The sequence below is a fragment of the Taudactylus pleione genome, unplaced genomic scaffold (assembly GCF_031769625.1).
Source record: "Taudactylus pleione unplaced genomic scaffold, aTauple2 ptg000093l, whole genome shotgun sequence".
NCBI lineage: Eukaryota > Metazoa > Chordata > Amphibia > Anura > Myobatrachidae > Taudactylus > Taudactylus pleione.
Genome location: NW_028284495.1, coordinates 23,796,158 through 23,810,353, shown reverse-complemented (window position 1 = coordinate 23,810,353; position 14,196 = coordinate 23,796,158). Strand labels below are relative to the sequence as shown.

General features: G+C 49.2%; 1 protein-coding gene across 1 annotated transcript in view; it reads left to right on the top strand.

The window, feature by feature from the left end:
• RMC1 (regulator of MON1-CCZ1) overlaps positions 1–14,196 on the top strand; it is a 58,615-nt gene that overhangs the window by 43,158 nt on the left and 1,261 nt on the right. The window lies entirely within an intron of this gene.

Genomic DNA, 14,196 nt, shown 5'->3' with positions numbered 1-14,196 from the left:
GTCTCCCTGCATACCTCTCCCAAGGGCCAGGTCCTACAGCGCTATTTCCTACAAGCCACTGTGGTCTTTGTAGTTGATTTTGGTGCCCATTGTAGAAAATGTGATTTCTCCTTCTGATATGTATGTGACTTGTGCTAGCGCTAACTTCTCCTTTTCTATATTGTCAGTTATAACTATCCCTTTCTTCTACTGTACCCTGTCATACAAAGGTATAGAGGGTCATTGTACCTCACATTTGTGAGGGCTATCACATACTTGACACCGCGTTGCACAATACATGGTACCAGATGTAACGTGGTTGCACGCTCTCTGGTATCAGATGTAGCGCATTTGCAACTAACTTGTGCCTTATAAAGCGCTGTCACTCCAGGGGGGCTGCCAGCAGTGCAGTTGCACACTATATTGTGCTACCTTTTATATACATATATTGCGCTGTTGCACATTACCTTGTGCCATATATAGCGTTGTTACCTACTACATGCTGTAATTTTTAACGCTGTTGTATACTACATCGTGGCATATATAGCGCTGTCTCATATGATATTGGGCCATATATAGCGCATTTGCACACTACATTGTGCCATATTTCACATACTGCAATGTGTTTACTGCATTGTATCATTACTGTGGCGGGCAGAGTATAGGGAGGGGCTCTAAACTGCACACCCTAATAGTAATGAAAGGTGCTATCATGCAGAGATTTTAAATTAATATACACAGGAAAAGAAATGGCAGATGCGCTATGCGATCATTACTGTTCACATTTATATGTATTTTGTAACTAAATATAATTTCAGAGGTAGTTAGCAGATCAGGGGCCAATATTACAGGCCTGCCCAGCAGCGTCCAGGTCACCTCATCGAGCAGGTCCCTAACACTCTGGGGTTCACATCTTGGGTGCAGGGCACCCCAAAAGACAGCCCACCCAAAGACCTCCCTAGGGCATCACACGAAAAAAAAGTGACAGTGAAGTGTTATTAGCTACCTTCACACACCTGATACTTTATAAGTGTTGGGAATAGTAATAAAGGTAAAAAATGTGAAAAAAAATACATGAATAATAAACAAACATGAAAAGTGACTGTGTATTAAGTGGTGATGCCATGAAGAGGCCCAGCCAGAACATATCCGGGGGCCCCACGCCCAAACGCTCACCCCAAATAAACTGACACTATATAAATAGGACTCTATGGAGAGTCTTAGAAGATCTGACTGTACCTCCTTCCTGTATGAATTTCTGAAGCACTTGAGGAAGTAGGGATATTGGCGGGAAGAGATATGCCAAATGGAAAGTCCATGTCACCGACAAGGCGTCTATGAAGGCCGCTTCGGGATCCTTTGTTCTGGCTCCATAAATTGGATGCTTGTTGTTGTATCTTGAGGCCATGAGATCCACTTCTGGAAGACCCCATTTGTCCACCAGAAGCTGAAAGACTTCTGGATGTAGAGACCATTCTCCTGCATGCACATCATGACGGCTGAGGAAATCCGCTTCCCAATTGAGATTTCCTGCAATGAATACTGCAGCGATGGTTGGTAGATTGCAGTCAGCAATGACACTTCTGTCATTGCTGATGGACTTCGAGTGTGCCCTTTTTGTTTGAGGTAGGCCACAGCCGTTGTGTTGTCGGACTCTACTTGTACTGGCCTGTTTTTCAGAACCTTTTGAGCCAGAGTGAGAGCTCTGTAGATGGCTTGAAGTTCCAGGATGTTGATTGACAACATTGCCTCGATTGGGGACCATCGGCCCAGGAAGGAGTGTTGGCTGGTTACTGCGCCCCACCCTCAGATGCTTGCGTCCGTGGTGAGGAGAGCCCAATCCGGGATCCAAAAGGGATGACCCTGGTTCAAATGGGGAGTCTGTAGCCACCAGGCTAGGGACAGGTGAACCTCTAGGGGGAGGCCCATCGTCTGGGATTTGAGCAGATGGGGGCAGCCCGTTCCATCAGGAGAGTATCAGGTGTTGTAGGGGCCAGGAGTGAAACTCCACCATGTTGAAGGTGGACACCATTGATCCCAAGGCCTGCATTGCACAGTGGATCGACTCTCTGCGATTGTGGAGCAGTCTGCGTAATTTGAGCTGGATTGCAGAAATCTTGTACAACGTTAGGAAGATTCTCTGAACTCGAGTGTCCTGGAGGGCTCCCAATTGTATCATTCTTTGAGAGGGTGTTAGGGAAGATTTTTTCCAGTTGATCAGCCAACCATGCATTTGAAGAATGGCAATGGTTACTTGCAGATGGCGGTGAAGAGTCTCTGGGGAGCTGGCCAACAGCAAGAGATCGTCCAAGTATGGGAGCAGTCTGATCCCTTGACGATTAATAGAGGCCGCCATAACTGCCATGATCTTGAGAAAGACCCGGGGGGCTGTGGTAAGGCTGAACGGCAGAGCCTGAAATTGGAAAATGTTGCTGTAGTATAGAAAACTGGAGATATTGTTGATGAGAAGGCGCTATAGGTAAGCGTCTTGAATATTTAGAGAGACTATAAAATCCCAAGGCTCCATAGCTAGGATAATGGAACGGAGGGTTCCATATGAAACCTGGGCACCCTGATAAACTTGTTCAGAGATTTGAGGTTGTGGATAGGACGATGAGATCCATTGGACTTCTGAACTAAGAAAAGTGTAGAAGAATATCCCTTGCCCCGTTGTGAGGAGGGGACCTGAATTATTACTCCTGAATTCAGTAAAGATTGAATGGCTTTTTGGAGCAGCAGGGCACTGTTTGGGTACGATGGAGGTCCTGTGCAAAAGAACCGCTGGGGGGGGTCGCCTCAGGAATGAGAGGGCGTATCCGTGGGAGACCACTTCCCTTACCCAGGCATCCAACATGGTTTGATGCCAAACCTGGGCGAATTGAAGAAATCTACCCTCCCCCCCTTGGAGCCCCCAGGGAGAGGCCCGGTCCGTCAGACTGTGTAGGCTTGTCCTCAGACTTGGCAGGTGGACGACTAGTAGCCCAAGCCTGTTTGGGCCTAGGCTTGGAGGCCTTGGCTTACGGCTCCTGTCATGGAAAGGACTGACCCTTGGCTTTTCCTGGAGGACGGAAGGATGACATCCGCGGCTTTGTATTATATGCGGAGGGCAGGAACGCCGTAGTGGAAGCTGCCAAGGTAATCAAAATTTTATCCAATTCTGGAACAAATAGAATGTCACCAGAATAAGGCAGAGACTCCAGAGCCCTTTTTGAGTCTGAATCTGATTTCCAGGAACGTAGCCAAAAAATACGACGGCCCACTACGTAAGTGGCAGATATCCTGGAGGCCAGGAGAGCTGTACCCATAGCTGCTTCACCTAAGTAGGAGGCTGCATCTTTAATGTGAGATATGTAGGACAGCTGTTCCCTCGAAACATCAGGGGGAAAGGTCTCTTCAAGGGCCGCTGCTCAACTCTCAATGGCATTAGCCACCCAGGCCGTAGCTCTAGCACAGGGGTGGGGACAGGGGTGCCGAGAGGGGCGGGGAGCGGGTACAGATTACCGGGGCCCGGGCTTTCTGAGGGGCCCGGCGCCGCTCCCCCTCCCTCACAGCAGCCCAGCACACAGCGTGTGCTGAGCTGCAGTGGAGACTGCTCATGGCTGCTGAGCAGCAGCCACAGCAGTCTCCTATGCCTGTGGGGGGGGAGCGATCACACTGATCGCGCCCCCCATGGCTTTGAGCAGGGCTGAGGGGGCTCAGAGCGCCCCCCTCCCCAGCTGAAAATCTTTTTTTTTTTGGGAAAGGGGTGTGGCCATGCCTCCCGCGATTAGGCCACGCCCCCTATTACCCGGGCCCGCCGCGGCTCTCAGCGGGCCTGGGTGGGGAACCTTTTTTCTGCCCGATGACAGCCCTGACACCCTCCACCGCTGCGCTACCTCCCTCCGCTGATAGCCCTGACACACACACATCCTCCCCTTGCTGTGCTACCTGCCGTCGCTGATAGCGTAGCGGGGGGGAAGGGGTGTGTCAGGACTGTCATTGGCTACCAGCCGCCGATGATAATCCTGACATCCCCTCTCCCCCGCTGCGCTACCTGCCGCCACTGACAGCCGCTACACTACGCTGATTCTGCTGCTGACAGCTGGCCGGGCGATTCCACCTTGCGGGCCGTGTACGGCCCGCGGGCCGGAGGTTCCCCACCCCTGCCCTAGCAGGATGAGTAATAGCTCCTGTAAGACAGTATATGGATTCACGACAAGCTTCTATATGTTTATCTGTAGTCTCCTTGAATGCCTACCGCTGTCTTCCCGACTGCTTAATCTCGGCAAGGAATGCGAGCGCCTAGTGGGACTCTTTTGGTAAGCAGAACTGGCGCTGCGGGATGAACCGACATCTCGACGCCTGTCATTAGACCTACACCGGGAGCCCGACACCTGGCTTACCGATCGAAGGTGTGGGGGGGGGGGGATTTGAGGGTTAGGTTAGGGGCTCCTTGGGGGGGTTAGGTTTAGGCACTTAGGGGCGAGGTTAGGCACCCCTAAAGGAGGGTTAGGGGGGGAATTAGGTTCTACTTACCCTAAGGATCATCGGGATTGCCTCCTCTGTCTGGCTGCCGGCCGGCGGTAAATCATACTAATTCCTCCCGGGTAATGTGGCATTTTTAACCAGGCGTGTTACATGAGAATCCACTGCTGTGGGAACTTCTAATGTAGTACAATCAGTAGCCGGAAGCGGGCAAAAGGAACTAAACCATTTTGGAATGTGAAACCTTTTACCGGGCATATTCCAAGCTTCACTCATGATCAGATGGCTGGTCAGAGTGAGGAAAGTCTGTTAAAACTACTTTTTTGTTGTTTAAAAAGTGTTTTTTTCTTAGGAGCGGGTTCAACCTCTTCTATTTGTAAAATACATTTTACAGCTCTCAAGAGCAGGTATATTTAGTTTAGAGGGTGGCTTCTCTTCTCCTGAGACGGAGTCAAAGTGAGAGAGATCTGCGTCTTCTGCCTCCCCAGATGATAGATCAGAATCCGATCACTGAGTGGACTGGGAAGATAACAGAGCACGTTTAGTAGGTAAAGGCTTTTCCTTACCCACGTAAGCATTTGCTGAAAAACCATAGTGGTATTAGCCAAACTCTCTACTGAGGTAGACAGTACATCTACCCATGGGGAAGGCAAAGGATTTGTAGGGAGTGCCTGCTGTGGCCATACCACAGGGGGAGCCACAGGTGGGTTCTGAGGGAGAGACACCGGGGCCACGTAACAATTAGTACAAAGACCATCCTGAATGAGGCTTGGGGCTAAGCAGGACAACAGAGTAGGGGCAGCAGCCTCAGGCTGCTTATTCTTTCCTCTGCCAGCCATAGCCACAAGCATAATAGAATACACAATATGTTACAGTGCAGTGAACACCCTGCAGTATGTGTAATATGGCACAATTTAGTGTGCAACCGCGCTATCTAGTATGTGATAGCCCTCACAATTATATAGAAGATGTGAGGTACAATAAACCCCGTATACCTTAGTATGTCAGGGTTTAGTAGAAAAAAGGGACTGGTATAAACTGACAGTATAGAAAATAGAGATTAGCACTAGCACAAGTCACATACAAACGCAGAAAAAAACATTACATGTTTGTAATGGGCACTAAAATCAACTACACAGACCGCAGTGGCTGGTAGGATATAGCGCTATATAACCTGGCCTGTGGGAGAAGTATACAGGGAGACTGGACCCAGTATTTCCCGGAGATCTGCTTGCATAAAATGGCTGCCGTGCGTCTCTGACGGGGCAGAGGGTGAGGGAGGAGCAGCTCAGGGAACACCAAGATCGCAGTGGAAAGGGGCCCTGAGGTGGGGGAGGGCTGCAAGGAAAGCGCCTTATCCCATGGCTGACGTTAACCACTGGGTCCCCTGGCCTTTATAATATGCATCTGCACCAGTATATTTGTGCCCCGGTGGTCTAGTGGAGTCGTGGGCGAACCAGTGTCCACATCAGTGCCTCCGGTCTGTCTCCTAAGACCGGAGGCAAGACTGCTCCAAGACGTGGGTTTCCGTGAACGGGCTTCCGCCTTACCTGTCCCCTGGATTCCGGGCTGCAGTCTGGGGAGCCTGCTAGCTGGACCCCTCACAGCACCGCTGGGAGTACCTAGCACAGGCTTGGTGTCACTGCGCCGTGGAGGAGTGATGGGGCGGCAACACAGATGTCCGGAGGACAGTCTGCTGCTGCTCGCCAATTATGGTAAAAGGAAAAACTACATTAAATCATAATATTAAAGCTTGGGCTGCTTAATGCAGCCCCGTTATAATGGTGATCCAGCTCCTGCCAGACACCAGTGAACCTGAAGTGCCCTCAGGCTGTGGGCGGGGTATAGGGGGAAGGACCGGAGCATCCTGGGATTGAAAAGCTTTGCTGTTGGTGTCTGGTCCTCCAGGTTCCACCTACACCCCAATGTCTCCCTGTGGAGCCCTATGGACCCTGAAGAAGAAAAGTGCTCTTTTCAAAATACACCTGTCCCACCCATATAGCCCCAAAATACCAGACCCACTACTTTAAACCAATTATTAAACACTCTTCATATTTTCACCCCAAGAATGACCTGTCTTTATTGGCCAAATTAAGCGAATTAAAAAATGTGTCATTAGGGGTGCGGTGTCCAAAGGGATCTGAAACAAGTCCCAACACTTTTAACCAAAAATAGGAATTTTGCACAACTTTTACCTGCTCTGAGATGGTGAAAACTTTGCCGGTTTTTGTCTATGGAGAATTCACACAAATGCGAAAACTTTGTCAATAGGATTACATAATATGTCTATTTGTGCAAAAACTTTTTGCTAAACTGCAGCTTTTCGCAGTGAATTGAATTTGGCCCTAAAGCTAGGTATACACAAATTATCAGACCCGTTGACCTAGTAAGCGCATACACACTTACAAATAGTCTGCCTGACGTGTCAGGCTTCACGTCACAATTGGGCGGACATTTAAATTTGCCTGCCCAGTTGAGCTGTCACTCATCAGTGGGTTCCTGCAGCAGGTGTATAGGTGATCAGCGAGTCACACGTACACGTCAGCAGATTACTGATTATATCTGAAATAAAATCAGCCAACTGCTGTGCTGCAGGGCCGATCTGATAGGTCTGTGATGAGCGTCGCTAACAGACCTATTAGTGTGTACCCAACTTAAAGCATTTACCTGAGAACTGTACATAGCTGTATCTCAATTGAAACTGCTGCCATCAGCCAGATGCAGTGGGGGAGGGAGTAGATACATTTGGGAAATAGGTGAAAGTTAACATTTAAAAAAAAAAAAAAAAAAAAAGTGCACTTATCTTGTATTCTTCCTGTCATAACCCAGTGTTGGAAGCCTTTTTGTCCAGCTTCACACATTGCCTAAATGTCATCTTCCTAGTAAGCTGAAACCACAGGCTATAGTAGAGATTCTCAAACTCTGTCCTCAGGACCCCACACAGGTCACGTTTTCCAGATCACCCAGCAGGTGCACAGGTGTAGTCATTACTCACTGACACATTTTAAAAGAGCCACAAGTGGAGCTAATTATTTCACTTGTGATTCTGTGAGGAGATCTGGGAAACATGCACTGTTTGGGGTCCTGAAAACACAGTTTGAGAATCTGTGGTCTCTAGGACAGGGGTGCTAGTGAAGATATTAAACTGTTTTTATATGAGTGCAGTTCAATGTAAAATATACTTAGCATCATTTGTTAAAACAAACTAAATATCCTCCTTCAAACAGCCCTGTGAGCTCACTAAAAATTGAATAGTATATATTGATAGCTTGGATCTAGTAAGTATTAAATATATGGGCTAAATGTCCTTGTTTAGCTTCCTGATTTCTAATCCAATATTAGGTATGCTACACCAGAAATGTGATCGCATCATGCACCAATCAGAAGAAAAGTCAAATATTCACCAGTCCACCGGGTGGGCAAATAGCGTGTAGCGCTGTAGAAACATATCGATGTAAATGTTAATGCCGCGGCTCGTCTCCAGCAGCCGCCGACTAAGTCTCCCCAGAGATCAGAAACATATCTCCAGGCCGTGCATCACGGGATCTGCAATGTACTACAGGCTTGCACCGGACATCTCTTAGCTCAGTCTCCTTCAACTCGAACAGCAGCTCCCGACTGTGTCTTACAGCAGGTGCTTAGCATACAATATTGGCTAAACAAGTAGCCCATATATTTGATACTTTGGATCCATGCTCTCTCTCTCATATATATATATATATATACTAGGGATGTGCAGGCTCGGATAGGTTCGAGTTTGCACGTGGAGTTCGGATTTTTCCCTCCAAAAAAACGGAACTCAGAACGAGGCAAAACGTCATCTTACATGGACGAACATCATCATTCCTGGACAAAAGACCAGGAATGATGATGTTCGTCCATGTAAGATGACGTTTTGCCTCGTTCTGAGTTCCGTTTTTTTGGAGGGAAAAATCCGAACTCCACGTGCAAACTCGAACCTATCCGAGCCTGCACATCCCTAATATATACACACACACACACAATTCAGTTTTTAGTGCGCTCACAGGGCTGTTTGAAGGATATTTATTTTGATACATAGTTTGTTTTAATGAATGATACTAAGTATATTTCAAATTGTTTTTATATGACTGCAGTTCAGTTTAATATACAGGTTGAGTCTCCCACATCCAAAATACTTGGGACCAGGGGTATTTTGAATAAACGGAATATTCCATATTTTGGAATATTTGCATATCATAATGAAATATCTTGGGAATGGGACCCAAATATACACACACAATGCATTTATTTGTTATATACACCTTATACACACAGCCTGCAGGTCATTTTATACAAGATTTTTAATAATTTGTGCCTTAGACAAAGTTTGTGTACATTGAACCATCAAAAATCAAAGGTTTCATTATCTGTCATGCCAAAATAATTCCGTATTTCAGAATATTTGGATATGGGAGACCTGTACTACATTGTTAATTTTATTCTAACAAACAGCTTTTGGGAATTTCTAGTGTTTATACTGGTGCAGATGCTTTTCTTTTTGTGAGGGTGTGGAAAGAATCCCTGTTGTCCTGTGTAAATACTTGCAGCTGACAGCTCTTATTTAAAAGCGCACCTACAGTGCATCTGGAAAGTATTCACAATGCTTTGCTTATTCCAGAATGAAATAAATAAATTTTTGTCCTCAAAATTCTACACACAATACCCCATAATGACGTGTAAAGTTTTTTTTTTTCTACTTCAGGGTCCATAGGGTATCCACAGGATACCTTGGGGGGTATAGGTGATGACGTCAGGCATCGGGCACCATAGAGTTACGTTTTCAGCCTCCCAGGATGCACTAGGATCCCCCTCCTATACACCGCCCCCGAGCCAAGGCATCTCAGTTTCGTGTGGTGCCCGGCCGGAGTCGGATGCACCTGCTAGAGGGGGGCTTAGAAGAGCCCCTGAAGTTTTCTTCATTGCAGCTGTGGCTGCACATCTGGATGTACAGCATGGACAGTCAGTACTGACGTCCATGCTGTCTTCCCTAGACCCCCACCAGTACCAGAACGCCGGTACCAATCCGGGGATGCTGGTAAGCATCTGGGGTCACAGCTAGCTGACACTTTGGAGGCGTCCTTCGATTTCGGCTGAACAGACGGAGTTGATCGGCAATCTCCGGGATTCGGCCACTTATATCAATGAAGCGGCCTTGGATATCAGTACCCTGGCATCTCGCATTTCTTCAGCAGCTGTTGCTGCTCGTCGCACCTTATAGTTGCGATCTTGGAAGGCGGACGCTAATTCCAAAAAGGGCTTGGAAGTGTTGCCTTTTAACGGAGAAGTTCTATTTGGTCCGGACCTGGACAAAATTGTAGCCACACTGGCGGCAGCCAAATCGGCATGTCTCCCGTCTGCTGCAGGTACGTCATCCTTTCGGCCTTATAGGGCCCAGGGTAGGCCTAAAGCACAATCCTTTCCCCGACAGGCTGGCCCCAAAAAATCGGCCAAGCCCCGGAAGCAGGCCTGGAGTACCAGGCGTCCGGCCCCTAAGCCAGATGACAAGCCTGCAGCCTGACGGTCCGGGCCTCCCTTTGGGGGATCCCAAAGTGGGAGGCCGCCTGCTGCAGTTCGCCCGGTGTTGGTCGGTCACCACGACAGACACTTGGGTTCTCGAGGTAGTCTCCCACGGGTATGCCCTCTCCTTCCAGCACAGACCCCAGTCTCGATTCTTCACCACGGGTCTTCCTTCAGACCGGAACAAACTGCGGAAGGTCTTGCACACTATGCTCCAGGCTGGAGTTATAGTGCCTGTTCCATTCTCCCAGAGGGGCCTGGGTTTCTATTACAATCTCTTTTTGGTGCAGAAACCCAATGGGTCGTTTCGTCTGATACTCAACCTCAAAGCTCTCAACAAGTCTTTGCGGGTACCGAAGTTTCAGATGTAGACCCTACGGTCCATCATTCTGGCGCTGGAACCTGGGGACTACATGGTATCATTGGACATACAGGACACTTACCTGCATGTCCCTATTCTTTTACGCCATCAGCAGTTCCTCAGGTTTGCAATCCGCAGCGAACACTTTCAGTTCCGGGCATTACCTTTTGGCCTGGCGACAGCGCCACGTGTTTTCACCAAGGTCATGGCGGCTTCCCTGCGGCTGCAGGGAGTCCGCATGTTGCCGTACTTGGACGACCTTCTCTTAGTGGCAGGATCTCCGGAGCGCCTTCTACACCACTTGGACCTGACCATTGCGGTACTGCAACGGCACGGCTGGTTAATAAACTGGCAGAAGTCCACCCTGATCCCGTCTCAGAGGATTCTGCACCTCGGAGCCTTGTTGGACTCCAGTCAGCAGCGGATCTTTGTGACGGGGGAAAAGATCTATGCCTTGCAGTTGAGGGTGCGCAGTTGTCTACAGAGCCGCCGCGTGTCTCTGCACTTGGCGATGAGGTTACTGGGCTCCATGTTGTCGGTATTCGACATGGTGGAATATGCCCAGTTTCACTCCACACCTCTGCAGCACCTGATCCTGTCCAAATGGAATGGACTGCCTCAGAGTCTCAAATCCCAGACGATGGTGCTCACTCCGGAGGTTCGCCTGTCCCTAGCCTGGTGGTTGCAGACGACCCATCTCAATAAGGGTCGTCCGTTCTGGGTGGCTAATTGGGTCCTGTTAACAACGGACGCCAGTCTTTGGGGCTGGGGAGCAGTCTCGGGTCCACACTTGTTCCAGGGCAGGTGGACTCAGGCAGAAGCAGAGCTTCCGATAAACATTCTGGAGCTCCGCGCGGTGTTCAATGCCCTCCGACAGGCACATCGGGTTCTCCAAGGTCACCCAGTGCAGGTCCAGTCGGACAACGCTACCACCGTGGCCTACATAAATCGGCAAGGAGGAACCCGAAGTCAGGCGGCTCTCGTAGAGGTGTCCCGAAACCTGGTATGGGCGGAGCGCAATCTCCCGGCCATATCAGCAGTCTTCATCCTGGGAGTGCTAAACTGGGAGGCGGACTTTCTCAGTCGCCAGGACGTTCATCCGGGGGAATGGTCCCTGCACCCGGACGTTTTTCAACTGCTAGTGGACAGGTGGGGTCTTCCAGAGATCGACCTCATGGCATCCCGGCACAACAACAAGTTGGCGGTGTACGGGTCTCGCACAAGAGACGAAGGGGCGTCTCTGGTGGATGCTCTGTCCGTCCGGTGGACGTTCCGGTTCGCTTATCTGTTCCCTCCGTTTTCCCTTCTTGCACGGGTAATCCGGAAATTCAAACAGAAGGGAGGGATGCTTCTGTTGATAGCTCCCGCATGGCCCAGACGGCACTGGTTCTCAGACCTTCGGGGTCTGTCCGTGGACAGTCCTCTGCGGTTGCCGCTACGACCGGACCTTCTGTCACAGGGTCCTTATCTTCACCCGGACCTGACTCGGCTGTCTTTGACGGCGTGGCTGTTGAGACGGCCATGTTAAGGTCCAGGGGGTTTTCCAGCTCTGTAGTGCGAACCATGCTAAGAGCTCGGAAACAGTCTTCCGCGAGAATATACCATCGCGTGTGGCATATGTTCTTCCAGTGGTGTCGACCGAGAGGTTATGCACCGCGGGAGTTCCGTCTGTCTAGAGTGCTAGCCTTTCTACAAGCAGGACTAGACCATGGGCTTCGCCTTGCTTCTTTGAAGGTGCAGGTTTCTGCCCTGTCTGGTTTCATCGTAGGATTACTACAATCCCTGATGTGCGCACCTTTATGCAAAGTGTTCTGCGAATTCAGCTGCCATTTGTCCCACCTGTGGTGCCTAGGGACTTGGCTGTGGTCCTGAGGGCTCTCCAGGGACCGCCGTTTGAACCACTGGGCTCAGGGGATCTTAAATGACTAACAGCTAAGACTGTTTTCCTTCTGGCCATAGCTTCAGCCAGACGTGTTTCTGATTTAGGGGCTCTCTTGTAGACCCCTTTCTTGATTTTTCATGGGAACAGGGCAGTGCTGCGCACTCGTCCTGAATTTCTTCCCAAAGTTGTTTCCCAGTTTCATGTTAACGAGGAAATAGTTGTATCGGCTTTTAACTCACCCGGCCTTTCAGTGGGTGAGGCCACTTTGGATGTTGTGCGGGCCTTAAGGACTTATGTTGACCGCACTTCTTCGTTTAGGAAGTCTGACGCCTTGTTTGTCCTCTATGGCTTCCGTAAACAGGGTTGGCCTGCTTCAAAGCAAACTTTGGCAGGCTGGATCCGTATGGCGATTTCAGAAGCTTATCTTCATGAAGGCCTGCCGGTTCCTCCTTCTGTGAAGGCTCATTCCACTAGATCTGTGGGTCCTTCGTGGGCAGCTCGACGTGGTGCCTCTGCAGTCCAGATCTGCAAGGCGGCCACGTGGTCCTCTGTCCGTACCTTTGTGAGGTATTACACGTTTGACACCTTTGCCTCTCAGGATTCTCCTTTCAGCACAGGAGCATCCCCACCCTTGAAGGATACTGCTTTGGGACATCCCCAAGGTATCCTGTGGATACCCTATGGACCCTGAAGTAGAAAATATGAGATATGGTAAGAACTTACCTTTGTTATCTCTATTTCGACGAAGTCCATAGGGTTCCCCAGGACTCCCGCCCTGTTGCACCTGTGCTGCAGATGGGCTTTACTCTGGTCACCGGTTTTTCCGTCTCCATCTGGTGAGAATGTGATTCTTGTGTGTGTCCAGATCTTTTTTCTCTCTTTCTTCTCCGGCCTATGGCTTGGTACGTAACTAAGATGCCATGGCTCGGGGGCGGAGTATAGGAGGGGGACCCTAGTGCATCCTGGGAGGCTGAAAACTTAACTCTATGGTGCTCGATGCCTGACGTCATCACCTATACCCCCCAAGGTATCCTGTGGAACCCTATGGACTTCGTAGAAATAGAGATAACAAAAGGTAAGTTCTTACCATATCTCTTTTTTTGAGATTTTTGCAAATTTAATTTAAAAAAAAAAAAAAAAACCAAAAAAAAACCCACTAAGAAATCACACGTACATAAGTATTCACGGCTTTTGCCAGGAAGCCCAAAATTGAGCTCAGGTGCATCCTGTTTCCACTGATCATCCTTGATGTTCCTACAGCTTATTTGGAATCCACCTGTGGTAAATTCAGTTGATTGGACATGATTTTGAAAGGCATACACCTGTCTATATAAAGGTCCCACACTTTATAGTGCACAAACCAAGCATGAAGTCCAAGGAATTGTCTGTAGACCTCCGAGACAGGATTGTCTCGAGGCACATATCTGGCCTCCAAGCAGCAGATATTTTTTCTGTACCCTTCCCCACTGTGCTCACTGGGACCTTCAATCATCCGTAAATGGAAGAAGTTCGGAACCTCCAGGACTCTTCCTAGAGTTGGCCGGCCGTCTAAACTGAGTGAGCGGGTGGAGAAGGGCCCTAGTCAGGAAAGTGACCAAGAACCCGATGGTCACTCTGTCAGAGCTACAGCATTCCTACGTGGAGAGAGGAGAACCAATCAGGCCTGTATGTTAGAATGGCCAGACTGAAGCCACTCCTTCATAAAAAGCACATGGCAGCCCACCTGGCGTTTGCCAAAATGCACCTGAAGGACACTCAGACCATGAGAAACAAAATTCTCTGGTCTGATGAGACAAAGATTGAACTCTTTGGCGTCAATGCCAGGTGTTATGTTTGGAGCAAACCAGGCACCGCTCATCACCAGGCCAATACCATCCCTACAGTGAAGCATGGTGGTGGCAGCATCATGATGTGGGGATGTTTTTCAGCTACATGAACTGGGAGACCAGTCAGGATAGAAGGAATGATGAAT